Consider the following 20,064-nt stretch of genomic DNA (forward strand, 5'->3'; position numbering starts at 1 on the left):
CCTCCTAAACTGTGAGAGAATAAACTTCTGTTTGATAAAGCCATTCACTTGTGGTATTTCTGTTATAGCAGCACTAGATAACTAAAACAGTATATCAAACATGTTTTCAGGATTATTTAAAAGTTTGTTTAAAAGCTTATTTAAAAGCCACCAGAGCTCCTATTTAAAAGTTTAGAAGAGGATTATTTGTCCTGGCTGAAAAAAAAAAAAACTTTTAATAAGAATACTTATATAGAAGACCTCATTCTGAAAATGTTCTAGCTGATGTTGTTGGATTCATGCCTAACTTCTTTCTTCCGTAACAGGATCATGTTATCATTACGGTTTACATGCTCCCATCTGTACTCTTCAAGTGAAGTCTGGGGTGGCTCCAGGGGTAACATTTTCCCAGTCTATGTGGCATACGACATCCCAACAACTTTTAGGAAAGTTTTTCATTGTGTTCTACTTTTTTAAAAAGTTCCAAACAATACACGGTGAAAAGTCTAAAGGATAAGGAAATGAGGAAATAGAGAAAGCATTTAAAAATATAATCACATGCCTTGCTGGCAGGGCAAGGAGAGTGAGCAGGAAAACAAGGAGCTGTGAGAAGTCAGAGGGAAAATGTGCCGAGAGGCAGGGAAGAGAGATAAGCAACACAGTGAACATTTTTGAAGGTGTTTGTATAGGTGATGAAATGACAACAACTGTAATGCGGAATCCTGTAAATACTGCAGGGGAACTACATACAAGGCTGTTTAGCTTCTGGTTTTGTATGAAACAGTCCAGATTTTTAGTTTTGTCTGGGAAGCAAATGAACATAATTCCAAATATTGTATCCTGTAGTGGCTATAGTCTCTGCTCGGCCTCCTCCCCCTCCCCATTTCCCTTTTTGGTTAATGTGCATAACTCCTCTACCACCTGCCTGGTCCTAGAGTCCTGGTATGATTATCAGTCATGATGCCCTGCCCCTCTCCCACTCCCCCACAATCTGGCTCAGGGCTGGGCACACTCGGCCACTCTGAGTCCTCCCCAGGATTTTATAGCTCCCACTATATTCTAGTTCACAAGCTGTGAAGCTGTGGCCTGGGGTTGTTGGCTGCCATCTTACTCGCCTTGACAGTGCACCTGCTGCAAAATGCAGCCAAGGCCTCCGGAAATCAGAGCCAAGCACTGGGATAACAGCACAGTGGTTTGTGGTATTTCTCCTTCCTGGAATTCCTACTCTGTTCCCTGTCCTTGAATTCCCAGCTCCAGCTCCACTCCAGCCCCCAGAGATTAGTCTCCACTTGGACCTGTAGCCCGTACTTACGTATCGCCTTATATTACTTAATATGTCACCAAGGGTACCTTTTTCCCACAAGTAGGTCCTAAATGGCTTGATAGCAGATCATGTTACGGTTTTGTGGGATTTTTTTTATGCCCCCCATAGAGTTGCTTAGAATCTGAATAGACTCAGCGGTAACGGGTTTGGTTTTTTGTTTGTTTGTTTTGGGTTATTGTGTATATGTAGTAGGGGTGCAGGTAAGGCTCGTTAAATTTAATTATTTTCTTATGGCAGAAATGATACTAAAACCAGAGTGTTTTCCTAGTAGATGATCACACCCTGTGGCTACTTAAGAAACTACATTTACTGTGCACAAAGTATGTTATCTCGATTAATCCACGCAACTTGTAAGGTGGATGATCAAATGTATAACCTTAGAACTCTGAACTGAATTATAAATTGAAATGAAAGCAACTACCTCTGACTCCAAATTCTGTGTAAGAAAAAAAATTGCCCATACCTCCTCCTCTTTGCCCCCTCTCACCAACCAACAAGCAAACCTGTACCATATTATTATTTACCCCTCTGGGTATCTCAGGGGTAAAGGACATTCAAGGACAAGGCCTGACATGTCAAGTAAACTGGGACAAATTCTCTACTTGAGTTTGGTCAAATACATTTCCCAAGCAGCAAAATATGTGATTCAGCATAGGAAAAACTAACCCTTCATCCAGACAACACATTTGCTGAGCGAGCCTAAGGCCAACCTTAATAACACTGCCTACGCAGGGGATGCCTTCATTTGGAGGAAAGAGCAGGAGGAGGAGGAGGTAAGACAAACCAGTGGTTGGACTGGGGCTTTCCAGAACCACAGCTGCGGCCATTAACAGGACAGTTGACCTGGGCCTTTATGAACCATAGCATTAACCAGTTAACACCAAAGGTGAAAGGAGACCAGGAGGCAGAATGTTAAAAAGAATTAAAAGGGTAAACATTACAGTGAGTCACAAGCATTTAATATTCACTAGAACCACTAGAAGCAAAATTGTGTGGGAACCTAACAGTGGATACCCAGAATGGGAGCGGACCTGGAGTTCTTTGAAAACTGTAGTTACAGACAAACGTGAGAAATAATATATAAGCCATACCCCTTGCCATAGGGTTGATTCTGACTCATAGCCACCCTATAGGACAGGGTGAAATTGCCCCCATAGGGTTTCCAAGGCTGAAATCTTTATTGAAGCAGACGGCCACATCTTTCTCCCCTGGACTGGGTAGTAGGCTCAAACCGATGACCTTTCAGGTAGCAGCTTAGTGCTTAACCACTGCACCGCCAGGGTAAAGGAAAAGGAAGGGAATTTCTTGAGGCAAGTGGGGTCACAGCCCTGGTTCTCTCCTCAGCTTAGCATCCACTACCCCAGGAGGTATTCTCAGAGACTTTCCACTCCATGAAATTTGGGCATCAAATAATACTGTTTAATCTTCCCATTCCTACACATGTTTAGGAGAAAAAGGCACAAAGAAAACTTCCATGGCTGACATTTTGCTCACCTCCACCCACCATTTAGACTAAGAGTTTGGACAGTGTTCAAAAGTAGACTGAGAGATACACCTATCTTTTTTTTTTCCTTTTGCCTTAAAAAAAACAGTCATAGTTGAACAGCACCATCCATCGACTAGATCTGACACAGAACACTTCAGCCAAGAACAACAGAATACATTCTTCTCAAAGAGACTGTTGAAAAGGTAGTGTCCCTCTTTTTTTGCCTTAAAAACAGAATTAATTTGGTGTAAAGGCATAGTACACACAGTACTGCTTGATGTCAAACTTTACGACAGCACTATCTGAATAAAAGCCCACGTAACTGTAGCCACAAAAATATTTATGTAACAGTGAGCGTGTGGAGATTCTGGCTTCAATCTAGTTTTATTTAACCTAGCCAACAACAATTAAGGAGCTCAGAGACAGAAAAAGTGGATCTTTAACTCCTTTATCTCCAGGAATTCAGTCTAGTAAAGGAACATGAGGTTTAATGAGCAGATGCCAAAAACAGCATAAAGAATTTAAAATTTTAGGTTGAAAATGAAGACAAAGTTTAAGAGTCTGATCTGAAAATGAAAGGTGTACAGCTGCAACTCTGCTATAACTTTACTGTGACCATTTCAATCGGATAATCAATTTTTCCCTAAGTGTCAGTCAAAAACATCAGTGTTTTCTTAATCTGTAAACAGATTAAAAAATGTACGTATCTCTGGGTTAAAACTGAAAGAGGAAGCTTGAGCTAAAGGAAGTCAAAGGGTTTACGCAGCAGGTGCACTCCATTCTAAATTAGGAAGGGAACAGTTATGAAACGCCAGATTTTGAAACAATACAGGGGAGTCCTAAAAGATATTCCATTATGATTTCAGGATTTTAATCTAAGTCTGAGTTTGTTCTCATTGTATTAAAACAAAACAAAAAACAGTCTCTCTTTGCTGAGAACTAAAAACAAAATCTGATTCATATCGATTTTCCCAAAAGTTACACAAAGGGAAGTAATAATGCCGACTGTGAGAACTGAAGTGAAAATCAGATCTCAGCCCAACCAGAACAACCAATGGGAACGACAGACGACAACTGTGACTCTAATGAAATTCATTTCTCAGCTGAAGGCACTGGGCAGATGTTTCTCTTGCAATAGAGTCTATTCTTAGCACTAAATCAAACTTTTTCCCTTTCAAGGAAACAGCTCCCTTCAGTATGAAACAATAGATATTCACACTATGGTCCACGTTTTCTGGATTCTCAGTGTTGCCTAAAACGCCATGACCTCCCTCTTCCCCTGTAAGATATGACCGAGATTTCCTCTTCTTCAGGCGTCACAGCTGGTTTAAGAACATGCGCATGTAGAATTGAGGAATGCGGCACAAGTCTTATATGCGGCAGAAGTGATACTGATAAAGTAAGAGAAGGGCCAAATTTAGGAAATGAAAAAAACTTTCAGTAAAAATAGTCTCATAACCCCCGGACTCTCTGTTAACCCAGAACTAAAACCATTCCCAAAGCCAACACTTCAGACAAAGATCAGACTGGACTGTAAGACAGAAAATGATACTCGTGAAGAGTGTGCTTCTTAGCTCAAGTAGACACACGAGACTAAATGAGCTGCTCCTGGCTGGAGGTGAGATGAGAAGGCAGAAAGGGACAGGAGCTGGCTGAATAGACGGGAGAAATCCAGGGTGGAAAGGAGGAGTGTGTTGTCACATTGCAGGGAGAGCAACTAGGGTCGCATAACAACGTGTATAAGTTTTTGTATGGGAAACTGACTTGAATTGTCAACTTTCACTTAAAGCACAATAAAAATAAATAAAATAGTCTGATAATATGGATAGCTGTCTCCTACTTGCGGGTGAAAATGGAAACTGATGACAATAAAAGGCAATGATAACAGCCTACGTTCCTTTTTAGTCTAATTGCTGTCTTGTAAAAAAACTTTGGAGAAATGTCTATTCAAGTCCTGTTATGGATTAAATTATGTCCCCTCAAAAAATATGTGTTGGAATCCTAATCCCCATACCTGGGGATGTAATCTAACATAATATAATCACTTTCCAAAATGTAATCTAATGTAATGTGCTCAATCAGTCACGGTTATGCCAGTGTGGATCCCAAACCTAATCACTTCTGAGTTACACAGAAAGCAATATAGACACAGAACCACGCACAAACAAGGGAAGACAGACACCACGTGAAGATCATCTACAAGCCAAGGAACCAAGGAACGCTCAAGGCTACCAACAAGGAAGAAGTCAACATGGCCAAGACTCTGATGTAGACTTTTAGCATCCAGACCTGAGAGAAAATAATTTCTCTTCTTTAAAGACATCCGCTTGTGGTGTTTCTGTTACAGCAGCATTGGGAAACTAAGAAGTAATCCTTTGCCTATTTTTTAACTGGGCTGTTAGTCTATTTTGTTGTTGAGTTATAGGAATTTGTAATAGACTCTGGATATTAAACTGTTATCAGATATATGGCTATGAACTCTTTTCTCCCATTCTGTAGAAATGTGAGATTTTTAAGATCAAAAAGTTTATGTTAAACTTATCTTTGCATCTCCAGTTGTGTGTCTGCCATTTACTGGGATTCAGTAAATGTCTGTTCAATGAACAGGACAAAATAATTTGGTACATGTCAAAATGAGTTAAAAATGTTTAAGTAAAAGCAGTTGCTGCATTATGACTGCTCAACAGATGCTAACAGAATGTGTGGTTGAATGAACTGCATTTCCTAGCGATGATGCCTGCCATTTGCTTTTAGGCTGTTATTTAGCTGCCTACCAAATATCTATTCTCCAATTCAATCTCAAATTAAAAGAATCCTAATTTTTAGCTTAGTATATTGCTTCCTGGAGCCCTGGTTGCACGGTGGTTAAGAGCTTGACTGCTAACCAAAAGGTCAGCAGTTCGAATCCACCAGGCACTCCTTGGAAACCCTACAAGGCAGTTCTACTCTGCCCTGTAGGGTCACTATGAGTCCGAATCAACTTGACAACAACATTTTTGGTTTTGGTTTTTATATTGCTTCCTAGCTAAAAAGACTACACTTGTCAGGCTCCAGTGCAGCTACGATGTTATAGCTAGTGAGTTAGCTGAAGAATTAGGTGGAACTCCTGGGAACTTTTAGAAAGAAGGTGGCATGTGTGCCTTCCTTTCTCCTTCCATTCTGCTACTTGGAACTAGGATGTGATGGCTGGAGCCTCAGTAGCCATTTTAGACCATAGGGATGAGGATCCTACCCTAGGGATGGCAGAGTAAAAAGCCAGAAGGAGCCTGGATGTCTTACGACTATGGAGCTGCCAGATCAACCCTGGACTGCTTACTTCTAAACTTATGCGAGGAATAAATGTCTTATTTAGCCACTATTTTTAGGGTTTCTATTACTCACAGCTCAACCCAATCCTATCTGATACAAAACTAGGTGAGAGGTCTCAGACCCTCCCACTAACCTCACCAAGACATCAAACTCAGTCTAGAAAGGGTACCTGTTCTCTACCTCACAAAAGCATCCCAGCTTAGGCTGTTGTCATGGTTATATTCTTATATAAAAGGTGGTTTAACTTGACTGGCAGTCTCCCAGTTCTTGACTTCTCTCCCCTGCTCCTAAAAGTCGATGCAGTGCCATAGTGCTTACCAAAGATTCCCCTTGCCCTATCTACCTCCTTCACTCCTGACCTCTTCTAAGCCTGCCTTCCTTCTCCATATAGCAACAATGTCTAACACCCCCTTGCAATCTGATTAAACTAATTCACAGGAAGAGACTGAATGACTACTGGTCTTAACCTGAGCAGAAGTATAGCAGTGCACACATTCTAGAAGCACAGAATTCAAAATGCATTTGTAACAGGTAGAATGCATGGGGATATTGTGGGGGTGAGTGACAGTGGAACATGAAATAAAATGACTTGCCAAGGCCACACAGCCAGTGAGGTGCAGACCTGGGACATGAACCCAGCCCTTCTAGCTCCTGGCTCAGCAGCCTTTCCTTCCAGCCTAGAAGTCAGGCATCTTTAGCACTCCACTTCATAATACGTGTTACCAAGTCCAGAGCTACCACAAAAAGTGTGTGGAGGGTGAGACTCAAGCCTTCTGAATTCTGTTGGCAGAGATAAAGCAGCAGGAAGCCACAGGGGGAGGGGAGGGGCATGTGGGGAGGATCATGGGCTAAACTTTCAACTGGAAGGCTCTGAGCAGCACATGATGGGAAAGGGAAGTGGTTCACATTCTGTGCATGTGATTTCTCTCCTTTGGCTCTTTCAGTGAAGTCTTCCGAGGAGAAACGAAACTGTCTACAAGGTATCTCTAAAGCTGTTTCCAGGGCTCAATTTCTGGTAGGGTCCTATATTTTCTTGGTGATATTCATAAGTAACAGATTATATAGTAAAAGTTTTTAAAGAAAAAATATATACACACCCTTGTACATATACAGATAAACAAAACTACTGAAAATATACTGTACAAGGTGTTTGGATTTCAACTCTATGGTTCACTCAGTGAGTACATAAGGAGTTGTGTTAGCCTTGCTACTTATCAGGCTAAGCTTACCTGTAAACAGAGAAAATACTATAAGCTTGGTCCTCTGAGATTGCTCACAGTCTACCCGGGAAGCAGACACAAGTAGCTTTAATATGAGCAACACTGTCAGAACAGAGAAGCAGCAGATGAATTCTCCCTAGGAGCCATCAGAATGTATTCATAAAAGTTGGCCTTTGACTAAACCTTTACAATGAAGAAGGGGCATCTGGACTGGTGATCTCAATGGCACAACTGAAACTCTCACAGTGGAGGTTAGGTGTTCAAGTTACATGGCTACAAAACAAATTACCCCAAAACTTAAAGGCAGAAAAACCACCATTTATTACGCTCATCGATTCTGTGAGTTCTCCATTCCATTGTGGCACAGCAGGGACAGGCTGTCACTGCTCCACAAGCGTCAGCTAGAACACACGAAGGCTGGGGCTGTCAGCCAGAACATCTACACTTGGCCTCTCCATGTGACTTAGACCTCCTCACAGCATAGTGGCAAGGTTCCAGGGGTAAACGTAGGAAGAGAGACAACCAGGTGGAAGCTGCATTGACTTTTATGACCTAAACTCAGAATTCACACAGCATCACTTCTGCGCCATTCCCATTCATTAAAAGGAAGTTACTAAGGTTGGGCCATATTCAATGGGGCAGGGAATTAGACTCTACTTTTTGGTGGGAGGGATAGCAAGGTTCTAAAAGAACATGTGGACCCAGAAACACTGCCATAGCCACTTTCAGAAAATCCAATCTTTACAGCAGGTTTGGTAGTATGTGCCTGAGGCTGGAACCACCTTGGCATGGAACTCCCTTTGGACAATGGCTGAGTCTGTGAGTATAAATGAGCTATTTAAGTATAAAGAGTAGCAACCTTGGGACATCACTCCAGCACTTGCAATGGCTAATTTTTAGTACCAAACAGGTAGTAATGATAACTATCTTTCATTTAGGATGATCTATTCAGACTTAGTGAACTCCTGGGGTTCTTGAATACAATTTGGTAGGGGGCTTCAAAAGACAGAGCAATACCGGACTCCCTGCTAATTTGGGAATGTGGGTATTTGAGCAATTAATTTGATTATAAGTAAGTGACCTCACTTGTACCTCCAAACTGGTAAAAAAGTCATACCAGTTACAATTTTAACCTGTTAATGTGTGTGCCTGTCTATCCCCCACACGGGATTAGAAGTTCTTTTGAGGGCAGAACCCATTTTAGCTTGCCTCCCACAAAGTATTTAACAACATGGTGAAAAACGAGCAGATTGATGGTTCCTTGCAAGAAGCTTGGGCTTTGGAATCAGACAATCCTTGATTTAAATCTCATTCTCTGCCACTTCCTAGTTGGGTGGCCTTGGATACATTACTTTATTGCACTGGACTTTAGTGTCCCCACCCCAGAATTATGACAAGGATTAAATGAGATTCTTTTGCCCTTCACCTAGTTGGTGCTCAATAAATATTAGTTCCTTTCTTTCCCAGTCAAAATTATTGAATGGCCAGCCACACACTCTCCCTACCCACCGCACTCTTCCCCATTAAACTTTATTTCTTCCCATGAGTCCTTCCTCTCCTCCACTTCTCCAGTTGGATTTTGAATGCAGACTTGGTATTAGAACAACTCCAAAGACCTCTCCTGGCCCCTGCAGATTGGCTTCCCCCAGGGGGCCCCAGTTGAGTTTCACTCCTACCACCTTCCCCACCTTCAACTGCAGGAAGGAGAAAGAGCTGGAGGAGGCAGCAACGGCCAGAAGCCTCAGGACTAAGAGAGTAAAGAGGAGCTGGCAAGCCCTGGGGAGCAGGGAGGAGGTCCAGTTGTTAAGGCAATTTAAATCCTTTTCATTCATTAATGGAACAAATAGTCATTGCATCTCACTATGTCCCAAGCTCTATGTTGAGGGCCTGGGGATAGAGCAGAGAGGAGGAACAGGGTCTCCAATCTTGCAGACTTTTGAGATTTATATTAGTCATCAGTGTATTGTGTATGCAGGAGGGGTGTAGATAAAAGATGGACAACTAAACATAATATAGTGATAGTACTATAAGAAAAACCAAAGTACCTTATACTGGTCAGAACTCATCTAGCCAATGGTCTATTTAGGTCAAGACCTGGATGACAAGGAGCCAGCCTCGCACTATTGACATTCTGGGTCAAATAATTCTTTGTTGTGTGTGTGTTGGGGGTCCCGTGTATTGAAGGATGCTTAGCAGCATCTCTGGCTTCTATCCACAAGATGCCATCAGCACTGCGCTCCTAAGTTGTGACAACCAAGCATGTTTCCAGACATTGCCAAATGTCCAGGGGACGTGGGCGGAATTGCCTGGTTGAGAACCACTGAGGTAAGGCAAGAGTATTCTCATCGGAAGAACAGCAAATGCCAAGGAAAGTGTCTCAGGCGGGGCAGGTCCTCAGCTTACCCGGCCTCACCAGTTTCAGTTGCTCCTCCCTCTGTGTGAATTTATCAACTGTGACAAACCGGCACCTGATGCTCTGAGAAGAAAGGAGTAAAACAGGAAGTGGGAATGGAACACTTCAACTTGTGGGCTGTTCTTTCCCACTCACAGTCTAAAATTGGGATCAGAGAGTCCCAGAATACACAGTCAGGCAGGTACCAGGGTTCTGGGCTCTGTGTTGCCTCCCTGAAGAGGACTTCCTGCTGCCAGCTGAACTTGGAGGAGGGTCAGGCAATCACTTCTCTATCACCTCCATCAAGACCAAATTTTTAGCTGCTTTCAGCAGCTCTCTTAGTTGATTGGAGAAAATAAATCCAAACAACTCTGCCTCAAATTTTGATCACCTCTAAATATCTAAATATCTTTGGCTTCCTAGAAATAATGAAACTATTTAGCCATAAAGAGATAAACAATTGAGCCAATACCGCTTGAACTCCCTAAATATATTTTGATTATACCTCAGAAAGTCCCTTGTTCTCACTTTAGAGGCTATAGACAATACTGTATGGTACAGAGCTAGGTGTCAGTACAGAGCTCAGATTACAGGGGTGCTGCTCAGGCAATGCAGGACACAGTCATTTTTTAAAAACATCTTTATTGAGATTTAATTCACATACTATACAATTCACTGTTTTCAAGTGCATGATGCAACGGCTTTTGTATGTTGACAGAGTTGTGTAACCATCATCATAATCTAAGTTTACATCATTTTTGTCCCTCCTCCCTAAAAAAACTCCATTAGCAGCTACTCCCCATTGCCCCCCTGTGATGGTGGCTAGTTTTGTGAGCCAAGTTGATTAGGCTACAGTTCCCAGTTATTCAATCAAACACTAATCTAGGTGCTGTTGTGAAGGTATTTTGTAGATGTGATTAAAATTCATAATCAGTTGATTTTAATCTGAGTGGGCCTGATTCAAACAGTTGAAACACCTTATGAGCAGAACTGAGGCTCTGCAGAAAAAATTCCACCAGTGGACTGCAGCTTCAGCTTGTGCCAGACAATTCTGGCCTGACCTTCCTGATGGATTTCAGACTTGCCTAGCCAGCCTCCACAATTGCCTAAGACAATTCCTTGCAATAAATGTCTTAATACATATCTCCTAGTGATACTGTTTCTCTAGCTGAACCCTGACTGATACACTTCCTTCTCCCCAGATTCCTAACCACCCACTGATCTACTTTCTGTCTCTACGGATTTGGGACATTTTATATAAATATAAATGGAATCGGACAACATGTGGCCTTTTGTGTCTGGCTTCTTTCACTCAGCATGTTTTCAAGGGTCCCAATGATGTGGTAGCATGTATCAGTACTTCTTTTTATTGCCAAATAATATTTCATTGTATGGATATACCATATTTGGTTTGTCCATTTATCAGTTGATAGCTATTTGGTTGTTTCTATTACTTGGCTATGATGAATAATGCGGCTATGAATATTTGTGTACAGGTTTTTGTGTGGACGAATGTTTTCAGTTCTCTTGGATATATGCCTATGAGTGGAATTGCTGGCTCATATGCTTACCATTTTGCTTAACTCATGCTGAACATTTTGAGGAACTTCCTGACTGCTTTCTTCATATCCTGGTCAACACTTGTTACTATGTTTTTTATTTTAACCATCCTAGTGGCTGTAAAGTGACATCTCATTGTGGCTTACATTTGCATTCACGGCAACTAACAACAGTGACTAATGATGTTAAACATTTTTCCTTGTGATTATTGGCCATTTGTACATCTTCTTTGGAAAAATGTCTGTTCAAATCCTTTGCCCATTTTTTAATTGAGTTATCTCTCTTTTTATTGTTCAGTTGTAAAAGTTCTTAACACATATATTTTGGATACAAACCTCTTATCAGATATATGACTAGCAAATATTTTCTCCCATTCTGTGAGTTGTCTTTTTACTTTTTGTTGTTGTTGAGAATATACATAGTAGAACATAGACCGAAGAGGACTCCCTGCTGCCTCCTGAACTCGGAGCAGGACCAGGTAACCACTTCTCTATCATCTCCATCAAGACCAGATTTTTAGTTGCTTTCAGCAGCTCTCTTAGCCACTTGGAGAAAATAAATTCAAACAAATTTACCTCAAATTTCTATCATCTCTAAATACCTAAATTCCTACATGTATATCTTTTTACTTTCTTGATACTACCGTTTACAGCACAAAAGTTTTAAATTTTTATATAGTCCAACTTACATATTTTTCTTTTGTCACTTGTGTTTTTGACTGCCTAACCCAAGGTCACGAAGATTTACTCCTATGCTTTCTTCTGTAGTTTTAGCCCTTATACTTAGGTCTATGATCCCACACAGTCTTCTAAGAGTCTTACTATTTGATAGTGCTTTCCCAGGGAAATATTTATGGCACCATCAAAAAAACAGCAAACTATTGTCTTTAATACAAAATATGCAATGTGCACTATTTAGCATTCTGATCTAGGCTGAGAAAAATATCTGAAATGAGCCAGTGCTCTCTTTGTGGACAAATAAATGCTTTCATAAGGACGTTACTTTTGAATGGAGTGTAGTTTACGGCCTATTTACTTATGAACCAACTCAAACAACTTGCCTCTATAGCGCGAGGGAAGGAAGGAAGACTGTATTGTGAAAATCAGAAAAAAAATCCAACCACTACTTTGGTCTAAACAAGGGAGCTTAGTGTTTTCTGTGGCTTTCAAAAACTACTTTCTCTTTGCTTGAGGAAGATGACTAAAAACTGTTTTTTAATGTCTGTAACCCAGAAATACTTAACGTAAATATAATAGTCCTTTTATTTATATTTTTCCTCTAAAGCTCAGGAGAAGATGGCATAGCATAAATAAAACAAGTATCAAGACCACCCACAAGTTCAGTGATTCACTAAAAGCACTCATGAGACTCAGCATACAGCTGGACTCACGGCTTAGATTTCTTACAGTGAAAGAATATACAACAGGACCAGCAAAGGAAAAAGACACAGGCAGAGTGTAGAGAAATCCATGCACATGCTTCCTATGTTTTCTCCCACCCATTCCAGGAGGCGACTTATTGAACGTTTTCCTTTCTAAAGCAGAAAAATGCAGTCACACAAATGCAATGCTTCCACCCAGGAAAGCCTGTTAGAGATCTAGCACCAAGGTTTTTATTGGGGGCTGGTCACCATAGGCATCCTCTCCCTAGCAACTACCAAAATTCTAGATGCCCAGAAGGAAAGGTTTTCCCCATAAGTCACATTGTTTGTATGATCTATGCGATCTGATACAATGGGGTTTGGTGCTCCAGCCTTATTGGTGTGTTGTTGTTAGGTGCCTTCCAGTCAGTTCCGACTCATAGCAACCCTATGCACAACAAAACAAAACACTGCCCAGTCTTGCGCCATCCTCACAATCCTTGTTATGCTTGAGCCCATTGTTGTAGTCACTGTGTCAATCCATCTTGGTGAAGGCCTTCCCCTTTTTCACTGACCCTCTACTTTAACAAGCATCATGTTCTTCTCCACAGACTGGTAGCTCCTGATAACATATCCAAAGTATGTGAGACAAAGTCTCGCCATCCTTGCTTCTAAGGAGCATTCTGGCTCTACTTCTTCTAAGACAGATTTGTTCGTTCTTCCTGCAGTCCATGGTATATTCAATATTTTTCGTCAACACCACAATTCAAAGGTGCCAATTTGTCTTTGGTCTTCTTATTAACTGTCCAGCTTTCGCATGCATATGAAGTGACTGAAAATACCACGGCTTGGGTCAGACACACCTTAGTCTTCAGGGTGACATCTTTGCTTTTTAACACTTTAAAGAGGTCTTTTGCAGCAGATTTGCCCAATGCAATGTGTCTTTTGACTTCCTGTCTGCTGCTTCCATGGACATTGATTGTGGATCCAAGTAAAATGAAATCTTTTGACAACTTCAACCTTTTCTCCGTTCATCAAGATGTTGCTTATTGGTCCAGTTGTGAGGATTTTTGTTTTCTTTAAGTTGAGGTGTAATCCATAATGAAGGCTGTGGTCTTTGTTCTTCATCAGTAAGTGCTTCAAGTCCTCTTCAATTTCAGCAAGCAAGGTTGTCATCAACATAATACAGGTTGTTAATGAGTCTTCCTCCAATACTGATGCCCCGTTCTTCTTCATATAGTCCAGCTTCTCAGATTATTTGCTCAGCATACAGCTTGAATAAGTATCGCGAAAGGATACAACCGTGACGCACACTTTTCGTGACTTTAAACCACATAGTAGCCCCTTGTTCTGTTCGAAATGCCTCTAGATCTATATACAGATTCCTCATGAGTACAATTAAGTGTTCTGGAATTCCCATTCTCCACAATGTTATCCATAATTTGTTATGATCTACACAGTCAAATGCTTTTGCATAGTCAATAAAACACAGATAAACATCCTTCTGATATTCTCTGCTTTCAGCCAGGATCCACCTGACATCAGCAATGATATCCTTCGTTCCACATTCCCTTCTGAATCCAGCTTGGATTTCTGGCAGTTCTCTGTCAATGTACTGCTGCAGCTGCTTTTGAATGATCTTCAGCAAAATTTTACTTGGGTGTGATATTAATGATATTGTTTGATAATTTCTGCATTCGGTTGGATCACTTTTCTTGGGAATAGGCATAAACATGGATCTCTTCCCGCCGGTTGCCCTGGTTGCTATGTTCCAAATTTCTTGGCATAGATGAGTGAGCACTTCCAGAGCTGTATCTGTTTGTTGAAACATCTCAACTGGTATTCCATCAATTCCTGAAGCCTTGTTTTTCCCCAAAGCCTTCAGTGCAGCTTGGACCTCTTCCTTCAGTACCATTGGTTCCTGACCATTTGCTACCTCCTGAAATGGCTGAATGTCAACCAATTCTTTTTGGTACAGTGACTCTGTGTATTCCTTCCATCTTCTTTTGATGCTTCCTGCGTCTTTTAACATTTTCCCTGTAGGATCCTTCAATACTGCAACTCGAGGCTTGAATTTTTCCTACAGTTCTTTCAGGTTGAGAAATGCCGAGCCTCTTCTTCCCTTTTGGTTTTCTAATTCCAGGTCTTTGCACATGTCACTATAATACTTTGTTTTCTCGATCCTCCCTTTGAAATCTTCTGAAGGCAGCTGTCTCAGGCCTGCTGTGTCAAGTACTTTGTGTACACAGAGGCCATGTCACTCACTTAAGTTCTAATTTTAAGTTTACTTAAGTAAACACTCAAATTTGGTAAAATATTAATATTCTGAATTCATAATTTCAGTGAATTGAAGTTTATCTTACCTATGAATAAAAATTTTCATGTTTTCTATAGCAAATATTGTATGGTAGCATGCATAAGCTACTTAAGAGATATTTAAAGGACAGTGGCATACCATATTCTGCAAACTGGTATTAATTGTAAATCAAACATATATGCTAATTACAGCAAACCCTGGTGGCATGGTGGCTAAGTGCTACAGCTGCTAACCAAAAGGTTGGCAGTTTGAATCCACCAGGTGCTCCTTGGAAACTCTATGGGGCAGTTCTACTCTGTCCTATAGGGTCGCTATGAGTTGGAATCGACTCAATTGCACTGGGTTTGGTTTTTTTGTTTGTTTGTTTATTAATTACAGCAGAGCCTGCAGGATCTAAACAAACACTATTCTTAGCCAGGCGTTTAATTCCAATCCATACTTGAAAGAAATAAGACATTAAATGTTTTCTATATACGATAACATTAATAAGCTAGAGAAATACATCAAGGGTGCCCCAAAAGCCCAAGCCTGGGCTAGTCCCACAGGACTTGCTGGGGACAGAGGTGTTGCAAGGAAAAACCAGTGATTACACAAGGAAAGCACAAGTTAGGTCCTAACTCAGTAAAATCATCCATCCAAAGGCAATGTCCCTTGTTTGACCAGGCTTGTTTTCTTTGACGACTCTCCTTACCTAAAAAAGTCAGTGTACACAAAAAATTCCCATGGAAGCAGCTCTCAAGAAATCAAGCGATGTATTGCATTGGGCAAATCTGCTGCAAAAAACCTCTTTAAAATGTTAAAAAGCAGAGATGTCACTTTGAGGACTAAGGTGCACCTGACCCAGGCCATGGTGTTTTCAATAGCCTCATATGCATGTGAAAGCTGGACAATAAATAAGGAAGACCAAAGAATTGATGCCTTTGAATTATAGTGCTGGCAAAGAATATTGAATGTACTGCCAGAAGAAGGAGCTGATTTGTCTTAGAAGAAGTACAGCCAGAATGCTCCTTAGAAGCAAGGATGGCGAGACTTTGTCTCACATACTTTGGACATGTTATCAGGAAGGACCAGTCCCTGGAGAAGGACATCATGCTTGGTAAAGTAGAGGGTCTGTGGAAAAGAGGAAGACCGAGAACATCATGCTTGGCAAAGTGGAGGGTCAGCGAAAAAGAGGAAGACCATCCACAAGATTGATTGACACAGTGGCCGCAAAAATGGGCTCGAACATAGCAATGACTGTGAGGATGGTGCAGGACTGGGCAGTGTTTTGTTCTGTCGTACGTGAGATCGCTATGAGTTGGAACCGACTCCACACCACACAACAACACCACACAAAAAATGTAAAACCATTGTTTATGTACACTAAGTTCGTGTTTTAAACAAATGTTCTTGGCTGCTTCTTTACACGAGACCTATATACAAAGCCAGTATCTATCAGAGATATTTAATTTGTACATTATGACGACGCTGCCCTGTAATTATTTTGATTGTTTCATGTACTTGTTTTGTCTTTGAATCTGAACTGTAAGCTGTATTTCTCCTCCCTGCCCACCATAACAGATTAGCTAGCTTAACAAATCTAAGGGGGAAGAGTCAGAGATTCAAGGCTGTTAGGGAGCACCTACCCCAAGCTCCACAGTTTTCAGACTTGAAAATCATGAACGCACTCTGAAGTCAGTGGCAATCAAACAAATCAAACACCCATAGGTATCCTCCAAGGGCTCTGACTGAAATAGAAACTTAATGCAATTTTGAAATGTAAAGACTTCACTCAGCACACATTTTGCAATGTATGAGGCAGCACATTAAGTTGGCACTGTGGGAACACTAAGGAGAAAAATGACACTTGCCATGGCCTCAGGGAGATTATAGTCTACTAGAGGAGACCAGGTGTCAACTAACAAGGATAGAACACACACAAAGCCCTAAAAAATCTAGAAAATAATCTAGGCATTCAGAGAGAAAAGGTTTTCATGTCTGAAAATTTAGGTCCTCAGAAAGGTAAGGGCAATGGTGAGCTCATTAGGAGCATAAATAAGTTTAAAAGGTTTTGAAAGTATATAAGCTTTTCCTAAATCTCATATCCTGTCTAGAAATGAGTAAGAACAGAAGGTGCCCACGGAGAAAACAGCAATCACACAAAGAATCTATTAGTAATAACTTAAGCATCTTTAAGCCAGCAGGACCACAAAGAGCCAGTAACACAAAGTGAGGAGTAGAAAACGAAGGCACGTTTGCTTGATGAGATAGGCAGGAAGTGCAGAAAGGAGACGTTTTCTCCTCCCCACCCTCTCAAACAGGAGGCAAGTGTGTGGAATGAATATGAAGCAAGAAAGGTCTGGAAGCCTCACTGCCCCTTCAAGGCTCCCAGCATCAGCGAAGTTACCAATACGATATACAAAGCGGTCTTTGCCTTTCTTCACAAAAGACGTCAACCCCCAGAAACATGGTCTGAAACAGATCACAGCCTCCCTCTTAAGTAATATTATAACTGGAGGTTGCATTCCTGACAAAGGGTTCAGAAAACCAATCAGCGATATGACTAACAAAATGCCATAGACACAAAGACACACTATAAAACTTGCACAAACGCATTCTATGCATTAATTACAGGAAGGGCCCCAGTGGACACATGGAGCCAAAGCTCACAAGGTAAATATGAGCGTTTTAATATTAACTTCCTTGCTTTTCTTACAATTTGTGCTTTATTTGTACCTGTTTCAATGTTATAAAGGAACAGGGTTTAAGGAGCCAAACAGTTCTGCCAAGTCTATTACAAAAAAACAAGAGTCCCATTGTCTTAAAAATCCCTTCCTCTTGTCCTCCTGGGCTTTCGGGAGAAAGTAATGTCTGTACTCAGACACAATCTTTACCTGGAGGCCATTTCCTCACAATTTAGAAGGGATATGGAAGACAAACTAGATGTCTAATAGTTAAAAGCTGCCATTTTCCCTGCAGCGAAGCATTTAAAAATCATCCCTTTGACCACACTCAATTTGGGGGTCACTCCTAATAAAAATTCCAGTATTGCATCATCTAAGCATTCGAAGGACTCACCATGACTTCACTTTGGAGTGTGGGGAGCAGTCTTTGCATCTTGTATTTTCCTCCATCTTTGCCTTTTTTCTTCCACCTGTTCTCTACACTCTCATCAAGGCAGCACGGAAGCAGGAATCTTACACGGAGTACCTGAGAGAAGATTTACAGACTGAATACATGCACACTGAGGCTTATGACTATTTAACAGTTGGGGGGATGCAGGGAGAAGAATCACTTCCTTTGTTATTCTTTTGCCTTCCAGTGTCACAGCTAAAGACGAGCAACTAAATTCTCCAGTTAAGATAATGGCCCCTAAATGTGAAATACAGGTGACAATTTATTCAGTACTGCTAAATGAACAAAATGTGAAGGAGTGAAATTCCAGCTTATGAAAACAACCTTTTTCTCCACCCAGAAATTTCCTTGGCTATCACTTCATAAACATAAATATGCCTGAACTTTGGTCAGGTCAAGAGTTTGACCTAATTGTACCTTTAGTGCTATGTGCTGACTAATTATTGGCTTGAAACTTGAACATATCAAAAGGGAAACAAAACATCAGAGTTACAGAGTAAAAACCAGAAACTCAATCTTTAAGTTTCTTTCAAGCCATGGTGAACTAAATTATTATTTCAAATGTTTACTTTTGAATTAAAATTGAGCCTTGAATGAGTGTTTAGCCTCACAAATACATTGCTGGTCCTCCAGTCAGTGGTTTTTGAAATCGACTGGGTACACTGAATTAAAAAGTGAAAACATTTACACTCGTGGTAAATCACTCAGGTCATAAAATAAGCATGAATACTGCTGGAAAAGTGTTCTTTAAATACTAGACCTTTCCCTAAGGTTGAGTACAAAGCGCATCCATTCAGACAGGGCAATAAGGAGAACATAATCTCTGCCTTTTTTGGCTAAATTCAAGGAGTCTGAATTATATCTTAAATAAAAATCAGTAATACTCACTTAACAAAAAAACATTGCCACTGAGTCGATTCCAACTGATACCAACCCTATAGGACAGAGTAGAACTGCCCCATACAGTCTCCAACACTGTAATCTTTATGGAAGCAGACTGCTACATCTTTCTCCCGTGGAGTAGCTGGTGGTATCGAACCACTGACCTTTCAGTTAGCAGCCCAGTGCTTAACCAGTGTACCACCAGTACTCTTCAATACTCACTACATGGCCTCATTTTAACTGTCATTGATTTGCTATTTAACTTTGAACATTTTTCTACCTGTATATGCGAACAAAGGCATTTTGCCCACATTTTGAGTTTTCTTTAGGACATCTGGATATAATGTGATTGATCTATGAGGGAAAGTTCTTTGCATTATACGGGCCACTAATGGCCCAGGATCCAGCATGTCATTTACAACAAAAACTGCTGACCCAGTGGTCTGGGTACATGTTACTCCACTGCCTGGGTGGGTGGTCCCTCAGCTGGCTGAGGTTCTTCTATGTACTACTAGGAGTTATCAGCTGTGCCACAATTTGGTTTGATTTTGTCCCAAGCAGTGAAAAGGTGATATTATTGATGAAGACATTCTTCAGTGTTCCTAGTCTTTTTTTTTTTATTGAAGCAATTACTTTTAAATCTTGATTTTTGACAAAGCAATCTGTCTCAGGAATCCAACTATTACATTATAGCAGAATGAACCACACCGCATTTATCTCTTCAGAGGAGTTTAAATCGCTTTGAATGGTGGATAACGATCTCTCCAAAGCCCTTTAAGTTTTTTAAAGTAGGGTTATGTTGATTAAGTTGCAGATAACAAAGTGGCTTGAAATTTATACTTCTATTATAAGGAGAAAAGGTCAAAGAAATGGAGTAAAAAGTACAAAAGCAAGTAGAGACTACTACCCTGGGCAGAGAAAAACAGAATACAGATCTACTAAGATCAGGAATAAGCTAAGGAAGGAAAGATATAAAATAGTATTTTGAAAAGAATAAAAAGCTAGAGAAGGGCAAGATTCTATAATATGCACGTTTTATATTTTCCCTATAGTTCAGGGCACGTGGAAGGTATGCAGAAAGTGTTAAATATTTTTAAAAAGGGCAACATTGGAGACCAAAA

The 20,064-nt window shown here is 40.7% G+C and overlaps 1 protein-coding gene across 12 annotated transcripts in view; it reads right to left on the reverse strand.

Annotated features, from left to right (window-relative positions):
• Positions 1 to 20,064, reverse strand: part of APOO (apolipoprotein O) — an 85,505-nt gene that overhangs the window by 3,540 nt on the left and 61,901 nt on the right. For 11 of the 12 annotated variants that reach the window (XM_010595739.3, XM_064278094.1, XM_010595740.3 and 8 more), the window contains one exon: positions 3,789 to 18,136. The gene's annotated coding sequence lies outside the window, so the exon portion shown is untranslated. Of the gene's footprint in view, positions 1 to 3,788; positions 18,137 to 20,064 lie in introns of those variants that run through there. The other variant, XM_064278092.1, reaches the window with a different exon arrangement.

This window comes from Loxodonta africana, chromosome X (assembly GCF_030014295.1).
Source record: "Loxodonta africana isolate mLoxAfr1 chromosome X, mLoxAfr1.hap2, whole genome shotgun sequence".
In the NCBI taxonomy this organism is placed as follows: Eukaryota; Metazoa; Chordata; class Mammalia; order Proboscidea; family Elephantidae; genus Loxodonta; species Loxodonta africana.